At 45.1% G+C, this 21,332-nt stretch overlaps 1 long non-coding RNA gene across 1 annotated transcript; it reads left to right on the top strand.

The window, feature by feature from the left end:
• The first annotated feature begins 15,879 nt into the window (after positions 1-15,879).
• LOC139631971 (uncharacterized) lies at positions 15,880-18,069 on the top strand. Its single transcript, XR_011693475.1, has 3 exons — positions 15,880-17,132; positions 17,214-17,290; positions 17,837-18,069. It is a non-coding gene; the product is annotated as an uncharacterized lncRNA (long non-coding RNA).
• Positions 18,070-21,332: the final 3,263 nt, after the last annotated feature.

A 21,332-nucleotide genomic window follows, 5' to 3' on the forward strand; every position in this document is an offset into this window, starting at 1 on the left:
CAAGGGGGTCATAAAGCCCGGCCACCTGGCTTAGTAACATTAGGCGGGTAAGGGGATCTGGGGCCTTCTCCTCTATGTCCTCCATGGTGAGGTCGAGCTCGGTGCGCATCTTTTTCTTCCTTGTGGAGAAATTAATGGCCACCCTGAGGAAAAGTTTGTCTTCCCCCACGTGGTAACCCACTCCCAGGGCCTTGTTGTCCTCATCGCGTAACTGGTTGGGTAACACGATAGTCTCCGTTTGGGTGGGAGCACCACCTTGCCTCCCACTTTGGCCGGACCGCACCCATGGCTTGAGAAAAAACCCCCCAGTTGCAAGAATGGCCTTGACCCCCTGAAGGATCTCGCCCAGCCTCTGGGGGTCATTGTGGGACACCAGAATGTCGTCCACATAGGCGTTGTCCACAATGACATGTCTTTCTTCCACTTTGTCAGCAAACTGGGGCAGATGGGCAGTCTCCCTCATAGCCACCTGGGCGATACAACCAGCCGGCTTATCGCCCATATTCACCCGTACCACAGCGTAGTCCTCAATGTCGTCCGCCGGAGAGTCCCTCCACAGGAAGCGATGGACATGCACCTCCTGATCCTCCAACCACACAGAGTTATACATCTTGGTCACATCTCCAACCGCCGCGTGCTCCCCCTCCCGGAAACGGAGCAGGACTGCCTGGATGGGGTTCAAGACATCTGGCCCCTTCAGCAGGATGCCATTCAGGCTAACACCCTTGAATTCCCGGCTGCTGTCCCAGACTAGTCTTACTGGGGTGGAGACAGAGTGTGGGTTGGGCGCTGTCAGGTGGTTCACCCACCACACAGCTCCATTCCAACTGTCCATCGCAGCCTTGGAAAGCTTGACTGCAGCACCCCTGGCTACCATGTCGTGCACCTGCCTCGCGTAAGCCTCCTTCCACTTCGGGTCCCTCTCAAGGCGCTTCTCTGATTTCAGAAACGCTGCCTTGACAGCTTCGCGGTTGTTTGGTAGGGTAGCAGGGTTCTCTTTCCAGGGGTACCTGGCGTCCCAGTGGGGCTTGTCGCTGTGGCTGTCACTTAACCTGAATGTCAGACCTCCCCTGATGATCTCTAACTCTCGCTCATCAGCGAGAGACATCTCCTTCCCCCCAGGGGCACACTTTCCACACCGACACCCACCGCACATAGGGTCACAGGCAGCCCCAATGCTGTCCCACTGCAGCCACTTGACGATCTCAGCATTGCACGCGGCCGTGGTTCCAACATCAACACTGTTCTTTAGCTCGGGGCAGCAGTTATGGAGAATCCTGACTCTCCTGGACTCCGCCCTCATAGAGCATGCAAAGTGGGTCGATGAGTGGCGGGCAGTTACCTCAATGTCCTCAAAAAGGTCCGGGTGCACGCCACTGACGGTCTTTCCGAGTGGACCATCCCACAACACCAGATCGCCGCACCTCATCATCCGCTGGGGGGCAAGGCGACCTTCCCGGGTACTGATGAGTAACTCAACTTTCTCCGGGCGGGTCAGCTCCCCCGGTTTGACAACACCCGGGAAGAACTTCTCCAAGCGCTCCGAGTCCACTGCATGGTCCACCCTGGCGATCTCCTCTAGTCCATAGCAGAGCATCTCATGGAGCCGCCATGTTCCCTTCTTTGTGGCTACCTTTATGCTCACGCAGTACCTCTTTGTCTCGACCCTCGCCTCCATACCACCTACACCATATAAGACCAGCGTGATTGGCTCACCTGACAATCCAAGCCTCTCTGCTGCTTGGTGGGTGATATAGTTAGTATCGGAGGCTAGATCGATTAGGGCCCCGACCCAGTCTCCTCTTTTGGTCGTGACCTCCACCAACATCATGAGGACAGGGTGCTCTTTCGGTCCACTGTCGTCCACCAAATCTTTACCAACGCATACTGTTGATGACACCTTGTTTGTGCACGCCTTTCGAACAGCCTCCAGCTGCTCCGGGATTAGACCTAGGCTAGCAAACAAAGCCTCTTGTTCTTCGGTTGGACCACGGGGTTCTCTCCTCTTATCCCCCTCGGTCTCCGCCCTAGCCGTGTCCTTTTTGGCTGGTGGTTTGAGGCACAGGAAAAAGTGGTGATCTGGAGGGGCGCCACCTCCTTTACACTCATCTTTGCGACACAGGAAATTTTTACTACACGGACTGTCCCTCCCATGGAGATCCAGGCATTTGGGGCAGGCTTTTGTCTTTTTTACTTGAGCCCTTCGCTCTACCGGGTTGGCCTTCCTAAATGTCTTACAGCGGTATAGACGTCCAGTGTGCCCCTCTTCGCCACACATGCTGCAAGGATCTTGTGATGATCCCACCCTGGCCTCGCTTGCCGTGGCCTTGGTAAATGAACGCCTTTCCTGCCTTCGGTCCCCCAGTCTTTCCTTTGGCCTTTCCCGAGGACTCGGTTCACCTGCTCTGGCGGAGTTCGACCGTCTGGTGATCTGTAACTGCTCCAGCTGCACCAGAACTGTCTTCTGATCTCTCAGGAACTGCCACAGTTTGTCGAACCGGTTACGTGGATTGACGTTGCTGGCCGAGTCACACCGGTACAAAAGCCACCTTTCCTTCAGACTGTCCGGTAGCTTACTTTCAAGTGACCGGATCACCAACTGGTTTTTTATGGCGTCCTCACAACCCAAGTCTATAAGGTCCAACAGCGCCCTTTCCACCGCTTGGATCAACTGCAAAGCCTCCCTCGGCTGGTTGTTGCGGACAGCTGGTAAATCTTGTAGCTCCAGTACGATGTCATCTGCTATTTGAGACATGTCCCCATAACAGTCCTCCAAAACCCGGAAGACCTCCTCCGCAGTACGGCAATGAGACAGCCTGAGTTCGCGCTTTACTGCGTCAGTGATACTGTCCAGCAGGTGAAAGAGCCTACACTCCGGGGAGCCCGAGGGTTCAGCTAATGCTTGAAGAGTCCCCCAGTTACTCTTCCATCGCCAATAGCTTCTCCTGTCTCCGGAGAACTTTGGTAGGCTTAGGGGTGCGAGCGCAATCCTGGGCCCGATTAACCCCTGTGAGGTGGCAGACATGCTCCGTCCTGCCCCAACACTATCCGGTAGCACATAATGCGCCCCTCTCTGCTGTCGCGGTGTGCTAGCGAAGCCAGGGTCAAATGTTGGATTCATGGACCACCGTGGTGGATGTCTCTGTGGTGGCGCTTGGGGAGACCCCGATGGGGGGCCCTTGCCTTGTGCCCCATCAAGACGGTCCCTATTCCCATTCAGTGCACTGCCAGTCACATCAGCGGTAGGGTTGGTGGCTGGGCCTGCACATTGCACACCATCACCCTGTGCTGGGCCACTGTCTCCACCACCATCCGAAGGCCCACTTGGTTTATCAGCGGTGGCCGTTCCTCCACCGTCCACACCGCCTTGGCCATCATTTTTGCTTTCAACATCTCCCTCGTCCTCTTCATCGCTTGCCCGGACACCAATGTCATCATGCGCTGATTTGCCTTGGCGCATGTAATTAGTCAGTGCAAGTATTGTCATTCTTCTCTTCTCCTTGTAGTCTTTGAGGCAAACCCGCATGTCATCTACCTCCTTGTCCGGGCTGTAGCGGTCCCAGTTTCACACAAACTCCTCCAGTGCTTCGACTCTGCTCTCTAATGCTGTGTGCACCATATCATACTGCTCATGGGTCATATGACCTGACTGAAGTGCTTCAGCCTGACCGAACACTTCTTTCATGTCCGCCTTCAGACTGCCAAATTGACCCGATGCACAGCGAGACCACAATGTCTTTTTCACCTTCATCTCTGTGTCTTGAAACTTTGCGCGACAATCCTGCAGCCTTTTCTTCACATCAGCAACATCCGTATCATATGCACTGGCATCTCCCTCTTCCATAACAGCAATGTAATCAAAACTGCTATAACAGAGCTCTTCGTAACTACTCTTGAGTGCTCTCAGTTCGAGTTTGAGGTCATGTTCATTTAAAAGGTCCATATTAAAATCAATGGCATTTGCCTTCCTATTAAATGCCCCTTGTGCATAGGAACGCTTTTTCTTTAATTCTCCACAGTCCGCCATGCTTTTATTGTCTCTCCCTTTCACTTTGTTCAGATGACGCACTTCCGGTCCCCCGTACCTGTACCAAGATGGCGCCGATCCACTTCCGTTAGCGTAGCCGTTAGTTTAGCGGCTAACCACCGTGCTAACAACGAATTTGCGGCGATCGGCTTATCCTATGCCGTCGCGCTAAACAGTCACAATGAAAGTCACTCAAGCACAGTTACAGACCAAGCGATCACTTCTGATGAGGGCTTGATTGAAGTCCGAGGCGTTGCCAGTCGGCAGGGACGCTCCGTCGGGTCTCGTCCGCACGCTAGCCTCCTGTAGTGTTGTTGTTGTTGACACTGTCCGGCCTCCGCTTCTCCGTCACGGGGCTGGCTTAGTGTTGATTACTGTACGGTCTTAGTAGACTCACCACACTGATCCACTAACTCCCACCGTATAGGGTATTTTAACCGGTGAAACAGTGTCATACTCAAACTCGCGGACGCCCTATTACTGTCTTCCAGGTGTTTATTTGTTGCATTAGCATTCAACTACACACATGCTAACTGGCGCACACACAGTAACCGAGCTGTCCGTCGGCTAGGTAATCAACAGCTCAGCTTCACCTAGTCAAAATAGCATCAGCACAACAGAAGAACTGACCGGTCCCAACTACACCCGCCCAAACTAACAGGGGGCTACCACTAGAGGTCGCTGTACATTTATGAAATGTGGGATAACTACACACACACAGTGTAACCTGGTGATCGTGACCGTTGAGGTGGGATATGTGGCTGGTCGGCTTCTCTCAAACTTTATTAATCTGCCTCACTCATTCAGTCTGTTAGAGAGCTAAGGAGAGAGAGAGAGAGAGAGAGAGGAAAGAAAGAAAGAGAGAGGCAGCTACAAAGAGAGAGAGGAGGACAAGCATGAGGGAGGATGGAATTGAACTGAATACGACACAGAGAGAACAGGGATTTGGGGAATGTAGATGGCCAGGAATGGGATAAATGGTTTAGACAAAAGAGAACAATGTAAAGACAGATGGACAGAAAAGCAGAGTAAAACTTCATCGAGGAGATACAAATGGAGCGGGGGGATATAAATAGATAGATTGAAATTTAGATATAGTTCAATCAGGAGAGTTTGTGAACAAGTAAACTTTTATTGCCATGTGCAGAAACAGGAAAAGTGAGAGATATGAGAGTCTTTGGCAATTAGACCCCATTGTGATGTCATCATATCAGAAGAAGAGAAGATGCTGTGCATTGTACAGGAAACCCTCCAGGATCTAAACACTGGTGGTTGTGATGGTGATTCAATGAAGAGACTGCTGAAGATCTGGACCTAATGTGGAGTAGATTCTGGTGGGCTTGACCTGGACAATGGATATACAGATTGGGGGTGAAAGGGGAGGAGGAGGGTCGAAGCAATATGCACTGAAATGACAGCTGACAGCAGAAGAAAGAACAGATTCAAATTTTGAGAGCAGCAACATGATTGGCTGATTGTGACTGTGGTGAAATATAATTGAGTAATTAATTGTGTTTAGGTGTAACCTTGAAGAAAGGCATCTTTTTAAACTTGAAGCCTTTTCTTTTCATTATACATGCTAAACTACAATAATTGTGTCATGATCTCCACATTCTGGCAAAACACAGATGACCTACCCTCAGTACAGTACCTGAACATACCCAGTGTAGATAATGACAGAGCACTGAAGATACTGGTACTGACATGCTGCATTTACCACACTGCGTTTTAGATACAAAAAAGAAGAAAACTAAATATCAACTGGTTTAAAAAGCATCCTCTCAAAAGTAAAGTGGCTTTTTACTGGTGGACTTCAAATTTCTATTGAGTAATTTCTGTTTATAGTGGTACTAACCCTCTCTTGGGGCGGCATATTATTTTCTTTATGAAACTTTGGATGCAGAAATGCACATAACGTGCAAACACCCTATGTAAAGTATGAAAACTCAAACTATCTAGCATTGCAGTCTTGTGACTGAAATGTAAAACTCAAAAGTAAAAGGCACATTTTTAATATGATGAAGCCATGTGATTAGGATTTGGAAACACTGACTCCAGTAGTGCCATACATTGATGATGTTTTGAGGTCTTTTCAGCTTCTGTATGCATAAAAGTCAAGTCCATTTTCTGAGAGCGATGTTTAGTTTAAATACTAACTCACTGACAGTGATCACACCACTTAAGGCAGAAATACATTTTTTATTGGCCGATAAGGGAAACAAAATCTGCCCTACCAACAGAAACAATGGGGTTTATGTGATAATAATCCTAATTCTTTCCTAATTACAGTGTTGTAAATTACAGGTAACAATGTGTTGCATTTTGACCACTTGTTATATTGTCCATTTTGTAAAATCTTCATTGTAATGTAACTAGTAACCAAAGCTGTAAGATAAATGTTGTGGGGTACAATATTTGGAAGTGGAAGTATAAAATGGAAATATTCAAGTAAATGGCGTTGGGTAATATCATAAAATAGCGTGGGGTCGTGGGAGTTGTTGTCTTCACCACCGCTGTCATAAACTTCGCCCAGTTCAGGAGGGTTTTACCTGGATCTTAATTAACAACAGAGGTCTCCTCCTCTCCAAAATAAACAGATCGGGTGCTTTATAACCGTTAAAAGCACTGAAAGCAGTTTTACATTTAAAGTCAGTGTGTCAGTGCACGGAAGACACAGGACATCTGGGAAGGGTTGGGAGCTTGGACTGCTAATCTAATTAACTAACTGCTAATTTGTGAACCACACGTTCACGAGGTTTTTACCGGCACCCGAATTATCCTCAGAGATGTCCACCTCTCCATAACAAATGGACCAGGGGATTAAGACTGGTAGAAACACCAAATAAAGCAGTGTTACTTTAAAATTCTGCAATTCACAGGACATCAGTGAAGAGTTGGGAGCTAAAACTGCTAATTTAACTGCTAAATTATGAACCAAACATTTGGAAGCTTTTTACAGGCAGCTAAATTATCTATAGAGGTGTCACCCCCTCCATATCAAACATACAGGGGATTAAAACAGGCAGAAACAGAATTAAACAGTGTCACTCTAAGGACATTTTTACAGGCACATGCCATCATGCATAGTATGTACGTGATGCGTGAAAAAAAACTTATACCTTCCACTATAGTTGTCTATGTCAATGCTGAGTCTATAAATATATTTATTAACCATTTTAGCAGCTGCATGTGGAGAGAGTGGCATTTTAGAGACATTTTCTGTCAAAAATTAATTAGAAATCAATTTATAATAAAGTGAAATCCAACATTCCAGTAGCCTGCAAACTCTATGTAGAATGATAGAGCTGGCAGTGACAGCATAACAATTGACATGCACACACAATTCAGGCAGTGTATTCCCAATGTAAATCAATCAGTGTCACCACATATAACAGTGTTACAGCTAAGTATCACTCCATAAAACTCAGTTGTGTGCTAAAGTTTGTGTTAGCTTAAAGTATATTACATTCATTTTTTGTAAGCTAATAACTTAGAGCTAGAGGGTCCTGCCACACAATCATCTTCTACAGCTTCTTGTGTAATGCCTCATAAAGGATTTATGTCATCTCTTTTTCTGAAAAGCCGGAATACGATAGGTCAGTTGTGGCTTTCTGCTGAAAATGCAAACCAAAACATGTGTTTAGCCATACAGTAGCTGTGCTATAAGAACTTCACTGGAGTTATAGTTGTTGAATTCTGACAAAATAACGTTTTAACTTTTAACTGAGTCAAAATGATGAGACGGTCTTCTTAATGATCTTTCTTACAATATGGAACAAAAACTCAAACAACAGTTTTAGTTGAGTTTTAGTTTTTCATTGGTTTTCACAGTGATGGAAGAAATGTGTTATGATATCACAGAGGAGGATAATTTTTATCTCTTCACACAACCACTGTGATTATGTTCCTGATGATTAAGGTTCAAGTCAGAAGCATCAAACTTTAACGCAAAGGAAATTAAACTTGACCTTAGGCATATCAGAATTAATTGAAATAACTATTATCCATTTCTGTAATATTTTTTCTAAAGCTGCTTGGGAAAAGCACTAAAACCAAATTACTAAATCAAAATTATTTGGCTCCTGAAGTAAAAACTGAGGATGACCTGTGCGCAGACAGGCCTATACTTAGGCTATGTACCCAGTGTATTAGCCTATTTAAAGCCAGAGGGCCACAGAGAGTAAACCAATCCAAGGTGTAAATTGGATGTTTGACCTACAACAAACTTAATTGGTTTTTAAGTGCATCCTAGATATGGGCATGCCCAAAAGACATGGATCAGAGTGTTAGCACTGTCCCCACAAGCTCACTGGTGTTATACATAATTAACAAATGATTTGGAGTCAAAGACAAACATTATCTGAGCCCATGTTATAGAACTGACAATACATTTATGCTTAAGATCAATGCATGTATTATGTAGATATGTTGTACAGATTTTTGTAAAAGGAATTCTCAAAAATTCTCTGGGTTGTATTTTTCTAGAATGAAATTTATAACTTGCTAAAACTTCAATGTCAAAGTTTGTGATGTGAGGAACTATCTCTGATAGTAATCTGTTTTTCATCTTGGAACAATATACACTTTTTTTTGCCATGAAAGTGACTCAGATTCTGATGGCCATCGCTAAATATATACACACATACATATTCATAATGGATTAAGGAAGCTTTCATATAATACACATTATATAAAATGTATGTGACTAATGCATCAGAGCTCTCATTTCTCCTTTTGTCTCTTCTGCTGCTCTGTATGTATCAGTGCTGTTGTCCGTCCCCCCATTCTTATTCTCAATTCCTCTCTCTCTGTTCCCTGTTTTGCAGTTCCCCTGTCTTTCATTGTACCTCAGCTCTCTTCTTCTCTCTCTATCTTGCTTCATCTTTCCCTGTCACTCTAAACTTCCCCGATGACTCCTTCTTTCTCTCCATCTCTCTATCTGTCCATCCAACACCTGTTCACTGTACCCATTTCTACACCTCCCTCCCCCAGGTTTAATATTTTCATTTTTTGTCTCTCCATCCTGTAATTTTCTCAGGCAGTTGTTTACTTTATGCTTTCTGTTCGCCACTCCTCTGTACAATTGCTTTCAGTACCAACATCTCCCGCACTACATCCTTCTGCCTCTACCGACTCTGCTGCTCCTCTCTACCACTCAGACTCATTTTATTTGATATTTTCCACCCTTTTCTTTCATACTGGTGGAAAATCATAAAACTGTCACTGTCTGTCACCCACATTTACATGAAATATTGAAATGCAATCTGCTTCTGAATAGACTCTCTGAATAAGGTGTAAAAGCTTGCAGTGTCCACACAGATGAGAATGGGATAAATTTTGCCAGGAAAAAACATGGAGGTGAATCTGATTTCAGTCAGTGTCAACCAGGTGGAAAGCCAATTCATGCAGGGTGTATAAAGGGAACATTTTCACCCAAGAGGAAGAAACATCCATCATCACCACCAAGACATATCCAGAAACATGATAAAATGCTTAAGAGCTGCTTATAGGCCTAATGTTACATGTGACTAAAACCTGTGTTTTTCAGCTTTATGCCATCATGTCAGAACATGTCATGTATGCTATAACTTCAAGATAATCTGTACATATAACTGCTGCTTGCTGCTTACACAAAGATGCACCAGACTAGTCAGGATACTTAGACCTGTTGTAGTTTTGCTTAGATTAGTCTTGTTAAGCAACTCAAGTGGGTGCTTGACCCTATATTCAATTACACTGTCTCTTAGATTAGCTTTGCCCTGGCTCTGAACTCACGTTTTTTTACATGGTACCTGCTGACAACCAGATGAAAACAACTCAACTTTTGGTTTGTTCCAAAAAGAGTTGTTACAGACAAGTGGATGTACTTTACAATATATTTCACTCAGTGGCGTGTGGCGACTTTTGCAGAACTGAGCACAATGGAACAGCTTGCCGAGCACACTTTGGCTGTAGCTAATCACCAGTCAAAGATCCCAGGATTATCCCCAATACGTACGCACAAACCTCCAAATTAAACTGTCCTCTCTGCTCGCCAAACTCACGCCTTTGTCAATGGGACACGTTTGCAGCTACAATGGCTGGAAGGCAAGCTAGCTTGCAGGGACAATATCTTGCTGCCACAACAAGTGGGGGGTGAATTACATGATGAATGCAAACAGGCAAAATATCCTTTATGGGACAGAAAGCTGTTCTGAGATGGTGTAAGGACAGATGTCACTTCCACTTAAGTATTGTTCTAATTGGTCTATTTTTAGTCTTAACTGGGTAAGCACTGCTTGCCTTGATTTAACTCCACTGATTTAACTAATCGAAAAGGTCATTTTTTTCAGTCATGCTTGAATTTTTTTTTTTTTTTTTTTTTTTTTGTCAGGAAGCAGCACATGTGTAAAACATTTTTAAAGACTGGAGGAATTTAGGCCACAAGCCAGGGAATTATTTTTTCAGTATGTTTTGAAGTATTTTTTAACATTACAGACTGGAGAATTTGTGACCTGAGCCACGTAGCCTGGTACTGGTGTTCATGGTTTCCTCTCTACAGCAGCATTAATCAGCTGTGGCTGACTGAATTAAGTGCTAAGAAAGAAAATACACATTTTGGGTGGTGAACACTTTTCCAACTTAATTTCATCACTGCTGTAAAAAGCCATTAAGTCTGGGAGCCCTTCTTGCTACCTGCTAAGTGGACCTTTGCGTATGCCTGTGTATCACACTGTAAGCTCTGTGAATGCCTGTTGATCACAATTATATTTACATATAGTTTGACCACCAGCCCCTTGCAAACTGTGCAACTGTCCCCCTGCCCTTCACTTTACATCAGTCTACTGCAATCAGATCAGCTGTGTCAGTAGGCTCACTATACTCTGGGCTACTAATAAACTCACATCACTGTGTCCTTAGTTCTAAGTTAGCAAACTTAGAACTAAGGACTCAAATGATTTCCTTAAATAGTAGCTACTTGGCTAATGTTGATTTTAAACAGTGGATTTTTCAAACATGTTTCTTTACTTCTCTTACATTTGTAACCAGACCGTATCTTGTTCACTCTGATACAAATGAGGTCATACTGTGTCCGTATGTTTTTGTTTTTTGTTTTTTTTTCTCTCCTGTCTTGTGTGTGAGTGTGAGTGCGAATGAGCTATGCAAATAGGTATGTGCCAGAACACAACAAGGACTGATGCGCAGCAGGGATGGTCCACCCTGAAGTTGTATATCTCTCTGTTATTTTTGTAAATAAATACATACTACTTCTAACTATTTTTGTGGTTACTTGGTGCTTAGGGAAGATGAGGGATTCATGTTGTGACCTGGCCCCTAGACGGGACATAACAACTCCTTTACCTTGCAGTTTACACATTGACAGCGAAACATTAGAGATTTGCTTCTTCAGTTAAACTAAATCTAATTAAGCTTAAGCTTTGTTAGCTTCATTTGATCAGCTGATGGCTGCTGCTTCTCTCCTACTACTGTAAATAACCTGCTTGCTGTGTGTGTGTGTTTTGTCAGCCAGCCAAAATGGCAGAGAAAGGGAAAAAGGACATATAATTGTTTTTCAGTGCACCAAAATGTCAAGTGAGCCCCAAGTAACATCAAAGTCAGTTTGATGAAATCTTCCTAAGTATGGCATGAAGTGCTTGTGGAAATGTTAATATGTCATGACACACACACACATGCACAGAGAGGCAGGGAGACCAGGGACAGTCTGGAGTCTGAGGTAAAGTTTGTTGAGCTTCTGTGTTTTTGATAAACTTTGATTAATAAGTACATTTCATACACGTACACAGGGGTCGAAGTGGCAACTTTGATTAATAAGTAAATAAATCTGTGTAAACAGAGAGCGAGACAGACAAGCAGACACACGCACACACACACACACACTCCCAGGGTGGAGAGAAGCCCCTCCCGACAGATCATCACACAAGGTGATGGTCCTTTGAACTTCATTATTGTAGAAGCAACAATGTCCCGCTGATCCAGGAACACATAAAACCCTCTATGTTATAAATTCATGTGGTAATTTCTAGCTGCCCTGCACGGCCTCCGGTTCAACCCCCACAGCCACCATGACCCCTTCACACCAGCATCCATCCAGAACCACCTCAGAAATCCAATTTATCCACGTTTGCTAATACGGTATTTCTGTGAATCTAACCATCTCTGTGTTTTATTTGCTTTATTTACCAGTCATGAGCTCTGGTTACCAACATAAGCATATGTGAGTCTAAGAAAGAGAGAGCTCAAAGATGAGCACTGATAATGAGCATCTGTTTTACAGTAAGAAAGGTATGGGAGAGAGAAAGAGAGAAGGTGCTGTATGTAAATATGATTTGAGTTTTTTGTTGAAAAAGGGATGTGTGTGTGTGTCTGAGTGATAAGCACGGAGTGTATGTGTATGTGTGTGTGTGTGTGTGTGTGTGTGTGTGTGTGTGTGTGTGTGTGTGTGTATGTGTGTGTGTGTGTGTAGGCAGGTAGAGCACTGTAGCTCATCTCATATGTTTGCTGGATACAGAATGCACAGCAATCTAGCCATCCACTCACCACCTATGTCACACACACACACACACACACACACACACACACACACACACACACACACACACACACATGTTTACCAAAGCAAACAAACAATGCTGAAATACTCACACACTGACATGTGCATTCATACACCCTCAGACATAAATATAGTGTCACTGTGTGTAGACAGATGGACTGAAGCACCTCACTGCTGTCCACAACTTATACCATGCACCGTCCTCTTCCTCCTGCTCACACTCACCGCCATCTTTGCCTGTCAAAGAACAAAGTTCGAGCTGGCACTTGCTCATCTGATGACGAGTCTATCTAAAACCACAAATGAAAACCTGCTTCATGAAGACTGTGTTAAAGATGTCTCCCAACAGCACAAACAGAGCTGTGAGTCGAGAGCACTCTCAGAAGCAGTGAAACACCGTCTCTCTCTGGCTGCAGAGGGGACACTTCTCTACACCAGGGCTAATCACAGAGATGAAGAATTCACTACTACAACACCATGTAGGATTCCCCACTGTATGTCAGCATGTTTCTTAGTTAGGGGGAGGTTTATACAAAGACCTCCATGCTGGTTTAAAATCTTGATGTAACACCAGGTAAGTCCTCCAGTGGGTGTCACTGCGCCCATTCAGTTTACTCTGATTCAGAGTTTTAACCATTAGTTTGTACCGAGTCTTTTGAGAGTCTTTTTGAGCTCCCCCAAAGACACACCTGGCCAGTTGACAGGCAGTAAAGGTCCAGAACAGTTTTTAAAATGAAGAAACAGTCCAGTGGCAGGTTACGGGTCAGTACAGTTTGGCAGCAGTGCATCATCACAAAAGTCAGTTAAAAGAGAGCATTCCTCGTCTATCTTAAGTCCAGACAGCTCAACCACCCTCCCCAGAGAAGACACTCTGGCAGTATGAAGCAGCCTGGACAGAGTGGGTTCACCCCAGCCAGGACAATCCGGACATTCTCCAAACAGTGCACATTCCTGTAGGAGCCAGTACAGACAGTCAGATTGCACCAGTCTCTTCCTGACCAAAGTCCACACAAAAAAAACACTCCTATACAAGACTAATAGAGATGAAGAGTTCAACTTCCTAGAGTCTGTCAGAAAGAAAGACAAACCCAGTCCCAGAGCACCAAACCACCGCGGGATGTGGCAGAATAAGGTTCTCCACACCAGGTCTGTAGTCCCAGTGAGCAGTCTCTGAATAAACCAAAGGCAGAAGGCAGTGCCTCTACTGGCCAGATGGACCTAAGTCCAGTAGAGGCTAACTAAGACCCTTTGGATCTGTGGTAGAAGAGAAACTGGGGGATGAAATAGTCTTACTCATATTAATCTCATTGTTTCAATTGTTTTTCATTGATATTGCTGGTAAGCATTCATTTAAATCAAATTACCAAAGGTCAACAATTAACACCTAATTTAAAATTTGGCTATAACATACAGCTGAAAGAAAATATGCACATGCTTTGCAAAAAATAAATCAGAAATAGTGAAACATGTAAACACTGTAATATTCCTTTCACATCTTTTTGCTATGTTGAGGACATGTCAAAAAATCTTTGTGAATGCATATTACTCAATTTTAAGGGGGCTATAATCAAACCAATAATGGTACATTTATTCTATATTTTAAAGTTATTTGGACCATTTTTTGCCTTTATTTGATAGGGAAAGTGGAGAGACATGCAGTCAAGGGTCCAGCGAGTCATGAGGGACCTCCTGTTCGGGGCATATGACACACACTCCCATCACAGTCTGCTCCATCGGAGTGTTGGCCCCAGTGTCTGTGTCCTGTGGAGTAAAATATAGCAAATAAGTTTTCTGAGTTTAGATAGTGTGCCAAGAGACTGGAGGAAAGACAACATTAAATATGCTGATTGAAAAATATGCAACATGGATAGCAACAACAACGAGAGCACTGTATAAAACTGAACCAGCTGCTTTAGGTTTCACAGTGGTACTGTATGTGCAACTAACTGATAGCTGCCAATGAGTGACTTCAGCATCTGTATAAAATATACTGTGAATATTTGTTTTGATGGGTAACCAAGAAATATACAACTAACTGTTTATTTACTTTGCAGGTGTGTTCCGATCTTTTTCATTTGAGAGGTTTCCCATAACTCACATTTAAAAGTTACTGAACTGGTAAATGTCTGTGTAAACTGAGATGAATGACCTTCATGGACATAGGTGTAGAGTGCACTTCATGTCTTGAATGTGCATGGATGATTATTTAACACTGCATGTCAGCTAAATAATTAAAACTCAACAGTGTAAATATGTGTGTGTGTATATATATACATACATACATACAGTGTGATGACAAATAAACAATATAACCAAAAAATTTAAACATCATCAATCATGTACTGCTGAGAGGATCCACACAAAGCCAGGGACACTGCTTTATTTTGTAATGTATTTCTTGTAAAAGGAGAAATAAAAAAAAAAAAAATTTGCAATTACAACAGAACTAAAATTTCTATTATTAATTTTTTATGAACAGGGGGTGTTAGAGATGGTGATCTTTCTAGTCGCACTAAACAGCAGGAGAACAGGAGTGAAGGTGTCTTGAATGACTACACTGGTCTCTATCACATCGTTAACCTTAGCTGTGCTATCCAGGAAGATAATAATGGTTCCCATCATGCGGGAGGCAGACTTCACCACAGGCTTCACATGTCTTACTCACCTCACCCACTTGTCCACCACAGTTTCACCTGTCTCACTGACCTCACCTGTCCAATAACCACAGGCTTTACCTGGCTCACTCACTTCACCTGCCACCACCCTCTTCACCTGCCTGCCCACCACTAGCTTCACCTGTTTCACCTTTCCCACTCACCTCACCTGCCTGAGCCCCAGCTACCTCAGCTACCTTACCTTCCTCCCCTACACAGAAAATTTTGAAGAGTAAATTTTACTCAATTTGAGTAAAATTTTACTCCCGAAAAGACAGTATTTGGTCCCAGTCCAAAAAAAGTAAAATTTACTCTCGTCATAGAGTTAAATTTTCAGAGTTATTTCTACTCTATCTAGAGTTCATATTTCACTCCACAAGATTAAAATTTACTCAATTTAGCATAAAGTGAGAACAACTCCAACACCATTTCACTCAATACAGAGTTGTATTTTACCCTGTACAGAGTAGCAACTGCCTCATAATAGAGTTCTAATTCTACTATGAATTGAGTTGTATTTTACTCTGTACAGAGTAGTAACTGCCTCATAATAGAGGTCTAATTCTACTATGACTAGAGTTCTATTTCACTGAAAGAGTTGTATTTTACGCAATATTTATTTTAATAATGATAACTCTGGATTAAAATGTTTGGAATAAAAAAGACCAGAAATGAATATTCAACAGTGCACTTGTATTTGAATAACATATGCACTGAGCACCCATAATATACATGTCAATACCGTTTGGCCTTTGTAATATGACAGCATTGTATACATACATTAAAAAATTAAAATGGTCTCAAGACCTGCAACAAAAATCTCCACGAATAAGGCTCCATGGGCAGAGTAATCAATATGAGGAAAAAAAAAAGTTTTTCAGGGTGACAAATCCCTATAATTTCATAATAAAAACAAATAGAATATTGCAAACAGGTATGCACACTATCACCACACCATCAGTAGCTGCAGATAAGGCTGTAAAATATTGCAATAGCCATCAGCCCAGCCAAAACATTTATGCCCAATGGGTGGGCCATCACAATTTGGACCCAATGTGCTCTTTGAAATTGAATGGATTAGATAAAAGAGGAGAAAATATGAATAAGTTAGAATTTGAGTTATGGGCAAAGAAATTCAGAAATCCATTGTTCATCCCCAGTGCAACAGTTAGAGCTTAGCGATTCTTTCATCACAGGAAACAGTATGGAAAAATAAACAAACTTGAATCATCATTAGTGTATGACATCTGCATATCGAATGCTTTGTAACACAAAAGCTCTTTGACATCAACAACATGAGGTCCTTCTGCAGTACACACAACTTTAAATGCATAAAAATGCTCATCGATACACACTGTTTGTAGTGCAAATGTACACAACAGTAACCTCTCATCTTTAAGAACAACACGGTGGATTTTGTGAAAAACTGGCATCTCATTAAGCACTTTAAGACGAACAACTAAACCTGGACGATACATATTTCCATAGTGTTTGGCCCATCTAACATCTAACACCTTAGTGTCAATTGCTACCTGAAGAGCCTCTGCTATCTCATCCCTGTCCATCACTAAAGCTACTGTGGCCGGAGCACGGCTTACTCCTCCTCACAGTGGGGCGCTGTGTCACCCTGTGGCACTGATTTGTGGGCGGGGAGCGCACCTTTATATATAGGGGCCTGGGTACACCTGGCGCGCTCTCTCTCTTCCTGTTCCGCTCGTCCGTGGTGGTGGCTGTGGCCTGGAGTGGCGTGGTGAAGCCGTGTGGCGTGCTGGCACCAGAGCATCTTCAGCGTTTTGCCATAATAACGCACGCTCTGCCCTTCAGCGCAGTGCAGCGTGCCCAGCATCGGTGCGTCTTTGGCGTGTCGCCAGAACGACGCACGCTCTCCTTCGGCGCACGGGTAAGGGGCATTGGCGCACACTGCTGCTTTCTCTCCCACTCACGTGTTGACTGTTTGGTGATATGGCTGTTTCTGCTGCAGTGTGGCGGACTGCTGGAGTCACGGGGCTGAGCTGCCCTGCTGGGGGCCTGTCGGCGTTGTGGCGCGGTCTCCACGTGGTAAGTCGGCGTTGTCCGCCTCTCGTTTCAGCCTGTTATGCTGCTCCCGACTGATTGTTTTGTCCTGCTCTGTTGTCCTTGACCTCTCGGCGCTCTGTAATGCCCTGCTGGGGAGGCCCAGAAACTATTAAAGCCACCATTTCCTGGACCCACTGCTGTTTTGGCTGCGTTGGTTCATCCTGACTGTTTTGGCTCCCTGAAGCCGTTTTGACTCCTCAGCTCTTCTGAGCTGTGGGGAAGCGACGTACTAAGGCTCTTCACAGAGCTGGTGTCAGGGCCTATTGCTACTTTAAGGATTCTGTTCAGTTCATTAATCAACCTTGAAAAGATTTATTTTGGATTCATTTGTTTAATTTGTTGAATATTGATTGTTTGTTGTTTAAGGAACATTATTTACCTTTGTTTAATGGTTTGTTTCGTTGTTTTTAAAGTATATTGTGCGTGTGTGTGTGTTTGTGTGTGTGTGTAAGAGTGTTAGGTAGCAATCAAGGGCCATATTAACTGGGAGGCCAGTTTTATAACTTGCTTTCTTGTCTTTGCGGACAGGTGCGGAGGGCCAGGCGGCGACCCAATTCCTGGTGGTGGTATTTTCTTCACGAACCCCTTGTGGGTGTGTGTGTTTGCAGTGTCACGGGTGTTTTTGGTTAGTTATTCCTCCCCCTTGATTTGATTTTGGGCCGCCGTAGCCTCCACAGCCCTGTTCATTCCGCTCTGTGGCCCCGGTACGTAATTACGAACCAGTACTGTTCAAGTGATATTTTAATTGGTTGTAAAATAAACCATTTTTCTACTTTTCCAAATACGTCTCTGCCCGTGGTATACGGACCTGTGTAGAATCAGAATCAGAATCAGTTTTATTGCCAAGTATGTTTTCACATACAAGGAATTTTTTCTGGTAATTGGTGCAATTGATCAGCAACAGTGGGGCTCTCTAGCCTTGTTGATAAGGCTGATAGCAGATGGGAAGAAGCTATTTTTGTGGCGAGAGGTTTTGGTCCTGAAGGACCGCAGCCTCCTACCAGAGGGGAGTGTCTCAAAGAGTTTGTGTCCAGGGTGGGAGGAGTCAGCTACAATCTTCCCTGCACGCCTCAGAGTCCTTGAGGCGTACAGGTCCTGGAGGGACGGAAGATTGCAGCCAATCACCTTCTCAGCAGAGTGGATGATACGCTGCAGTCTGTTATTGTCCCTCTCCATGGCAGCAGCGTACCAGATGGTGATGGAGGAGGTGAGGATGGACTCAATGATGGAGGTGTAGAAGTTCACCATCATAGTCCTTGGCAGGTTGAACTTCTTCAATTGCCTCAGGAAATACATCCTCTGCTGAGCTTTTTTGATGAGGGAGCTGATGTTTAGCTCCCATTTGAGATCCTGTGTGATGGTGGTTCCCAAGAAGCGAAAATGCTCCACGGTAGCCACGGGGGAGTCACACAGGGAGATGGGGGTGGGTGGGGCTGGGCTCTTCCTGAAGTCCACTATCATTTCCACTGTCTTCAGAGCGTTTAGCTCTAGGTTGTTCTGCCTGCACCAGGTCACCAGACGCTCAGTCTCCCACCTGTAGGCAGACTCATCGCCATCAGAGATGAGTCCAATGAGAGTGGTGTCGTCTGCAAACTTCAGGAGCTTGACAGACTGATGGCTGGAGGTGCAGGTGTTGGTGTACAGGGAGAAGAGCAGAGGAGAAAGAACGCAGCCTTGCGGGGATCCAGTGCTGATGGTCTGGGAGTCAGACACGTGCTTTCCTAGCTTCACGTGCTGCCTCCTGTCAGACAGGAAGTCGGTGATCCACCTGCAGGTGGAGTCAGGCACGCTCAGCTGGGATAGCTTGTCCTGCAGCAGAGCCGGGATGATGGTGTTGAAGGCAGAGCTGAAGTCCACAAACAGGATCCTGGCATAGGTCCCTGAGGAGTCCAGGTGCTGGAGGATGAAGTGGAGAGCCATGTTGACGGCGTCGTCTACAGACCTGTTGGCTCTGTAGGCGAACTGCAGGGGGTCCAGGAGTGGGTCAGTGATGGATTTGAGATGGGACAGGACAAGGCGCTCAAATGATTTCATGACCACAGAGGCCAGGGCAATGGGTCTGTAGTCATTTAGTCCTGTGGGCCTTGGTTTTTTGGGGACAGGGATGATGGTGGAGGATTTGAAGCAGGCTGGCACGTGGCAGGTCTCCAGTGAGGTGTTGAAGATGTCCGTGAACACTGGAGACAGCTGATCAGCACAGTGCTTCAGGGATGATGGAGAGACAGAGTCAGGACCGGCTGCTTTGCGGGGGTTCTGCTTCTTAAAAAGCCTGTTGACATCTCTCTCCAGGATAGAGAGAGACGTTCCTTTGGTAGGGGAGGAGGGGGGTTCTGATGTGGCTCTGATGTGGAGGTTAGTGTCAGGCTTGTCCCACTGTCTTTCAAAGCGGCAGTAGAACTCATTCAGATCGTTGGCCAGACGGAAGTCATTAATGGAGTGGGGGGGTTTAGGTTTGTAGTTTGTGATCTTTCTGAGCCCTTTCCAGACAGAAGCAGAGTCATTGGCTGAGAACTGGAGCTGAAGTTTCTCAGAGTACAGTCGTTTAGCTTCTCTCACCGCTTTGCTAAACCTGTACTTGGACTCTTTATACCTGTCCCTGTCCCCACTCCTGAAAGCTTCCTCCTTTTGCCTCCTGAGCTGACTGAGCTTAGCTGTGAACCAGGGTTTGTCATTGTTATAACTCACCCTGGTGCGTGATGGGATACAGCAGTCCTCACAGAAGCTGATGTATGACGTCACAGCCTCTGTGAACTCATCCAGACTGTTGGAAGCAGTCCTGAACACCTCCCAGTCAGTGCAGTCCAAACATGCCCGCAGATCCTCTATGGCTTCACTGCTCCACTGCTTTGATGTCTTCACAACAGGTTTACACAGTTTTAGTTTCTGCCTGTATGTGGGAATCAGGTGGACCATGACATGGTCAGAGTGGCCCAGTGCAGCCCAGGGGACGGCGTGATAAGCACCACTGATTGTGGTGTAACAGTGGTCCAGAGTGTTCCCCTCTCTGGTCGGGCAGTTAACAAACTGTCTGTATTTGGGCAGTTCATGACTGAGGTCACCTTTGTTAAAGTCACCAAGGACAATAACTACGGAGTCCGGGTTGGTCTGCTCCACACACAGTATCTGGTCTGCGAGCGCCCGCTGTGCCTCCTGCACGTTGGCCTGTGGTGGGATGTAAACACCGACCAGGATGATTGAGGTGAACTCACGGGGGGAGTAGAAGGGCCTGCAGTTTATGATGAAAGTCTCCAGGTCAGGAGAACAGTGCTGCAGGATCACTGTCACGTCTCTGCACCAGCCACTGTTTGCATAAAAGCAGATTCCTCCACCTTTGGTTTTGCCGGACAGCTCTGTGTCGCGATCCGCTCTGAAGAGCTGGAAGCCGGCCAGCTCCAGCGCAGAGTTCGGAATCGATCCACACAGCCACGTCTCCGTGAAGCACAGGACGGAAGATGAGGAAAAGTCTCTGTTCTTCTGCACCAGTAGCTGAAGTTCATCCAGTTTGTTGGGCAGTGAACGCACGTTGGAGAGAAAGATACCTGGGAGAGGTGTGCGGAGTGCGCGCCGGCGGAGACGCGCAAGCGCACCGGCACGTTTTCCTCTCCTCCGGCGTTTCACTGCGAGAGCAACGGTCAGTGCACCTCTGACCAAAATGTCCAATAATCCCACAGATGAGTCGAAAAAACAAAGACCTGTGTATAGTAAATTTAACCATCTAACCATCTCATATAAACTATCTCCTGGGGCGAAATTCCCCAGGTGGCGTTGTCGGTACACCCTTTTCCACCCCTCCACTCGCCACACTACCATTAAAGCTACCATTTTACTTGGACCAAGCACCAGTCCGTCAGGCTCAAATGTCTGCCAACTATATGCTACTTGACTTTGGTGTTTCCTTGCCAATGATTTAGTTATGTTTTTGAAGCTTTTTAGTTGTTTTTTTTTTTTAAAGAAATTGTGCTTCACTTCATAGCGCATGCACCAGGTATGCAAAAGTGGTCCAATTTTACGAATACATGTAGGA

Source organism: Trachinotus anak, unplaced genomic scaffold (assembly GCF_046630095.1).
Source record: "Trachinotus anak isolate AG129_WGS33_773 ecotype Australia unplaced genomic scaffold, CSIRO_AGI_Tana_v1 ptg000014l, whole genome shotgun sequence".
In the NCBI taxonomy this organism is placed as follows: Eukaryota; Metazoa; Chordata; class Actinopteri; order Carangiformes; family Carangidae; genus Trachinotus; species Trachinotus anak.